This window comes from Pseudophryne corroboree, chromosome 3, assembly GCF_028390025.1.
Source record: "Pseudophryne corroboree isolate aPseCor3 chromosome 3, aPseCor3.hap2, whole genome shotgun sequence".
In the NCBI taxonomy this organism is placed as follows: Eukaryota; Metazoa; Chordata; class Amphibia; order Anura; family Myobatrachidae; genus Pseudophryne; species Pseudophryne corroboree.
In genome coordinates this window covers 41,259,464-41,265,463 of record NC_086446.1, presented here as the reverse complement: position 1 = coordinate 41,265,463, position 6,000 = coordinate 41,259,464, and the positions used below count along the sequence as shown (strand labels likewise).

Below are 6,000 nucleotides of genomic sequence, written 5' to 3'. Positions count from 1 at the left end.
TCTTGTGCCACCACATGGGAAGCACTAACTGACCTGATGTGCCAAGAGCAGTTCTACAGAGGGTGCCCTCCAGAGATGAAGCAGAGGATGCTAGGCCAGGAACCACCCACTTTGAAAGCAGAGGCCAAGCTAGCAGACCAGTATATAAATTCCAGGAAAGTGTCCTGTTATAGGCGAAGCACTCGCCAAGTGGGTTCTGTAAGCTCAAGATCTTGGTGGGCACTCATAACACCATTGAAGCCCCAACAGGACAATATGGCCGCGGGATATGGCTGCAGGAAAATCGGATATCTAAGGATGAAATGGCCAACATCGCAAACGCATGCCCCAAATCTGAGTCCTGGAGCCTGGTTTCATGTTTCCCCCATGGAACTGGAAGGAAGAGTACATGAGGGAAAAGTCAAGTCTATAAGACAGGGCTGGCCAAACCGGTTCCTCGAGATCTACCAACAGTTCATGTTTTCCAGGCCTCCCGGAGATCTGTAGAATGGTCAGTTAGGAATGAATGCAGCACATCTTAATTAGTAATGACTACAAAGAGATAGTCAGGCATGAGCGATAGAGTCGCTGACTTCTCACAAAGCACAGATACCCCGGCACGATGCACACACGCCCGGACACGAGGCACAAACGCCTCAGAATGACTCCCAGACATGAGGCACAGACGTCCCAGAATGATGCACAGATGCCCGAGTATGAATCCCACAGACACCCGGACACAAGGCACAGCTGCCCCAGAACAACGCCCAGATGCCCCAGAATGATGGACAGATGCAACACACAGACGCCTGGAGATGAGGCACAGATGCCCCCGAACGTTGCACAAACACAATGCAGATGCCCCCGAATGTTGCACAGACACAATGCACAGATGCCCCGGAATGACGGACAGACGCAACTCACAGATGCCTGGACATGACGGAGATGCCCAAGAATGTCGCACAGATGTCCCAAACCATGGCACAGACACAAAGCATAGATACCACATCGAGATGCACACAGATGCCGTACATGAGGCACTGACACCCAGGCACGTGGCACAGATACCCCGGTATGACACAACACCACGATACGACACACAGATGCCCGGACATGGTGCACAGATGCCCCAGAACGACACACAGACGTTCCGGTACGATGCACAGACGCCCAGATACATTGCATCGACGGCCGGTCACAGTGTACAGACGCCCGGACATGACGTGCAGATGCTGGGACTTGGTGCACAAACGCCCAATAAACGGTGACAGACCACCCCGGCACCATGAGAGCAGCGCTCCCCCTCCCCCACTACGCCCGGATGAGGCTGCGCTGCAGATGTGCCGGCGCCCTGTACATCTATCTCTGGATATACACACAGAAAGCATTGCACCTATGCAGCCCTTGCTCTGTGTCCTGCAGCAGCTGCACGGGTACCCGCCCTCTCTCACACCTCCCTGCCTGCCCCCAGCGCCTGTCACACTGCCATGTGCGGGACCCGCGCCCTCTCCCTGTGCTGAGGCCGGGGGCGGGGCTGGAGGAGGGGCCGAGGGCGGGGCTGGTGGAGGGGCCGGGGGCGGGGATACGAACGTCAGTGTGGCCGGTTACTGAGGAGGAAGCCGCTTGTGTTCCCCTGCCAATCACACCTCACTTCCGGCCTGTGCGTTCCATCCCACCTCCGGCCGCTGCGTTCCACACACAGGAAGAGAGTTTTTTTCTTTCGCGCCAACTTCCGGGTTTCCCTCGAGCGGGAGTCAGTCGTCCGCAAAAGCAGGTAACGGGGTCCTACTACACAGGGAAAGCAGCCTGTGGTGTCTTGTTGTTATTATTATACAGGGGGAGCAGCCTGTGGTGTCTTGTTGTTATTATTATACAGGGGGAGCAGCCTGTGGTGTCTTGTTGTTATTGTTGTACAGGCGGAGTGTCCTGTAGTGTCCTGTTGTTAGCATGCCCGTAATGGCCTAAACTAGGAGCAATTCTGAGAGACCTTCATTTTCACAGTCTCAGAAAACAGATATCAGAATTTAGGTTTTTTAGCCAGCAATTCACTAAGTATACAGTATATATCAGTGCCGTAACTAGACATTTTAGTCCTGTGTGCAAGAAACGGCATCGACGCCCCCCCCCTCCCCCTCCATATTTAAAACAGGGACAGTGCACACGCGGCCAAAATGTAGGGGCGTGGCTTCATGGGTAAGAGGCTTAGCCACAAAATAATACCATGTCATATTACGCTGCACAGTAGTCTCCATTATTCAAATTACACTGCACAGTTGCGCCACTTACACACATTATGCCAGGTAGAGCCCTTTCCATCCCTCCCTACCCTTAGAGTGTACTGTAGTGCAGTGTGTAGGCAGCCAATTACATGATTTCTCCTTCTGGCGCTGGTGCCGGCTTCTTACTCGATGCTCCCTCTGTACACTGCACAGCTGAGCACATGGGGGCCGAGGGAGGTGGCGGGCCAGGGGAGCACAGTACACAGGGGCTGGGGCAAGAGAGGGGGGAGGCTGAGGGTGCACAGCACACGGGGAATTTACTGGTAGCCAGCGTTGCTGCTGACTATATGCGGCAGTGGCTCCCACTGGTCGGAGCTTGGGGCTGCGGGCGCCAGATCCTGCAAGAGCGCATAGGGGAGTGGGAACAGGAGGAGTGGCTTTCAGCAGGGGGTATATGCAGCCATATATTTCTCTAATGTCCTATGTGGATGCTGGGGACTCCGTAAGGACCACGGGGATTAGCGGCTCCGCAGGAGACTGGGCACAACTATAAAGAAAGCTTTTAGACTACTGGTGTGCACTGGCTCCTCCCACTAAGACCCTCCTCCAGACCTCAGTTAGATTCTTGTGCCCGGCTGAGCTGGATGCACACTAGGGGCTCTCCTGAGCACCTAGAAAGAAAGTATATTTAGATTTTTTTATTTTCAGTGAGATCTGCTGGCAACAGACTCACTGCAGCGAGGGACTAAGGGGAGAAGAAGCGAACCTACCTAACATGTGGTAGTTTGGGCTTCTTAGGCTACTGGACACCATTAGCTCCAGAGGGATCGACCGCAGGACCCGACCTTGGTGTTCGTTCCCGTAGCCGCGCCGCCGTCCCCCTTACAGAGCCAGAAGCACGAAGAAGGTCCGGAAAATCGGCGGCAGAAGACTTCGGTCTTCACCAAGGTAGCGCACAGCACTGCAGCTGTGCGCCATTGCTCCTCATGTACACCTCACACTTCAGTCACTGATGGGTGCAGGGCGCTGGGGGGGGGGCGCCCTGAGGGCAATAAATAACACCTTGGCTGGCAAATATACATCATATATAGCCCTAGAGGCTATATAGATGTAAAATTACCCCTGCCAGTATTACAGAAAAAGCGGGAGAAAGTCCGCCGAAAAGGGGGCGGGGCTTCTCCCTCAGCACACTGGCGCCATTTTTCCCTCACAGTTCCGCTGGAAGGAAGCTCCCTGGCTCTCCCCTGCAGTCTGAATACGACAGAAGGGTAAAAAAGAGAGGGGGGGCACAAAATTTAGGCGCAGTATAGATAAGATATATATGTAATATATATATAAAAAGCAGCTATAGGGAAAACACTCATTGATAGTGGGATCCCAGTGTTATATAGCGCTCTGGTGTGTGCTGGCATACTCTCTCTCTGTCTCTCCAAAGGGCTTTGTGGGGTCCTGTCCTCTGTCAGAGCATTCCCTGTGTGTTTGCGGTGTGTCGGTACGGCTGTGTCGACATGTTTGATGAGCAGACTTATGTGGAGGCGGAGCAGATGCCTGTAAATGTGATGTCACCCCCTGCGGGGTCGACACCTGAGTGGATGGTGCTGTGGAAGGAATTACGTGATAGTGTCGACTCCTTACATAAAAGGTTTGACGACATACCAAATGTGGGACAGCCGGCTTCTCAGCCTGTGTCTGCCCAGGCGTCTCAAAAACCATCATGGGCTCTAAAACGCCCGCTACCTCAGATGGTTGACACAGATGTCGACACGGATACTGACTCCAGTGTCGACGACGATGAGACTAATGTAACTTCCAGTAGGGCCACACGTTACATGATTGAGGCAATGAAAAATGTGTTGCACATTTCTGATGTTACCCCCGGTACCACAAAAAAGGGTATAATGTTTGGAGAGAAAAAACTACCAGTAGCTTTTCCTCCATTTGAAGAGTTAAATGAAGTGTGTGAAGAAGCGTGGGCTTCCCCTGATAAAAAGCTGGTAATTTCTAAGAGGTTACTAATGGCGTACCCTTTCCCGCCAGAGGATAGGTCACGCTGGGAAACATCCCCTAGGGTGGATAAAGCGCTCACACGCTTGTCAAAAAAGGTGGCACTACCGTCTCCGGATACGGCCGCCCTGAAGGAATCTGCTGATAGAAAGCAGGAGGCTATCCTGAAATCTATATATACACACACAGGTGTTATACTGAGACCGGCTATAGCTTCAGCCTGGATGTGCAGTGCTGCTGCTGCGTGGTCAGATTCCCTGTGAGATAATATAGATACCCTAGACAGGGACACTATATTGCTAAACGTAGAGCATATAAAAGACGCACTTTTATACATGAGGGATGCACAGAGGGATATTTGCCGGCTGGCATCCAAAATTAGTGCAATGTCCATTTCTGCCAGGAGAGGGTTATGGACTCGGCAGTGGACAGGTGATGCAGATTCCAAACGACATATGGAAGTTCTGCCTTATAAGGGTGAGGAATTGTTCGGGGATGGTTTCTCGGACCTCGTTTCCACAGCAACAGCTGGGAAATCTACATTTTTACCCCATGTTCCCTCACAACCAAAGAAAGCACCGTATTATCAGGTACAGTCCTTTCGGCCCAATAGGGGCAAGCTGGTTAAAGGCGCGTCCTTTCTGCCGAGAGGCAGAGGTAGGGGAAAAAAGCTGCAGCATACAGCAAGTTCCCAGGAGCAAAAGTCCTCCCCCGCTTCCTCTAAGTCCACAGCATGACGCTGGGGCTCCACAGGCGGAGCCAGGTACGGTGGGGGCCCGTCTCAAAAATTTCAGCAATCAGTGGGCTCGCTCACGGGTGGATCCCTGGATCCTTCAAGTAGTATCTCAGTGGTACAAACTGGAATTCGAGACGTCTCCCCCCCGCCGTTTTCTCAAATCTGCCTTGCCAACCACTCCCTCAGGCAGGGCGGCAGTGTTACAGGCAATTCAAAAGCTGTATTCACAACAAGTGATAGTAAAGGTGCCCCTACTTCAACAAGGAAGGGGTTACTATTCCACAATGTTTGTGGTACCGAAACCGGACGGTTCGGTGAGACCCATTTTAAATTTGAAATCCTTGAACACATATATATATATAAAAAAATTCAAGTTCAAGATGGAATCGCTCAGGGCGGTTATTGCAAGCCTGGACGAGGGAGATTACATGGTATCGCTGGACATCAAGGATGCTTACCTACATGTTCCCATTTACCATCCTCACCATGAGTACCTCAGGTTTGTGGTACAAGATTGTCATTACCAATTCCAGAAGTTGCCGTTCGGTCTCTCCACGGCTCCGAGGGTCTTTTCCAAGGTAATGGCGGAAATGATGATACTCCTTCGAAGGAAGGGACTTTTAATTATCCCGTACTTGGACGATCTCCTGATAAAGGCGAGGTCCAGAAAGCAGTTGTTGGTAGGGGTAGCACTATCTCGGGAAGTGCTACAACAGCACGGCTGGATTCTAAACATTCCAAAGTCACAGCTGGTCCCTACGACACGCCTGCTGTTCCTAGGGATGGTTCTGGACACAGAACAGAGAAAAGTGTTTCTCCCGGAGGAGAACGCCAAGGAGCTGTCATCTCTAGTCAGAGGCCTCCTAAAACCAAAACAGGTGTCGGTGCATCATTGCACGCGGATCCTGGGAAAAATGGTAGCTTCCCACGAAGCGATTCCATTCGGCAGGTTTCATGCAAGAACCTTTCAGTGGGACCTGTTGGACAAGTGGTCCTGATCGCATCTTCAGATGCATCGTCTGATAACCCTGTCTCCAAGGACAAGGGTGTCTCTGCTGTGGT

The 6,000-nt window shown here is 52.0% G+C and overlaps 1 protein-coding gene across 1 annotated transcript in view; it reads left to right on the top strand.

Annotated features, from left to right (window-relative positions):
• The first annotated feature begins 1,624 nt into the window (after nt 1–1,624).
• Nucleotides 1,625–6,000, top strand: part of LOC135054654 (zinc finger protein 271-like) — a 502,501-nt gene continuing 498,125 nt past the window's right edge. The window contains exon 1 of the mRNA XM_063957894.1: nt 1,625–1,753. The gene's annotated coding sequence lies outside the window, so the exon portion shown is untranslated. The remainder of the gene's footprint in view (nt 1,754–6,000) is intronic.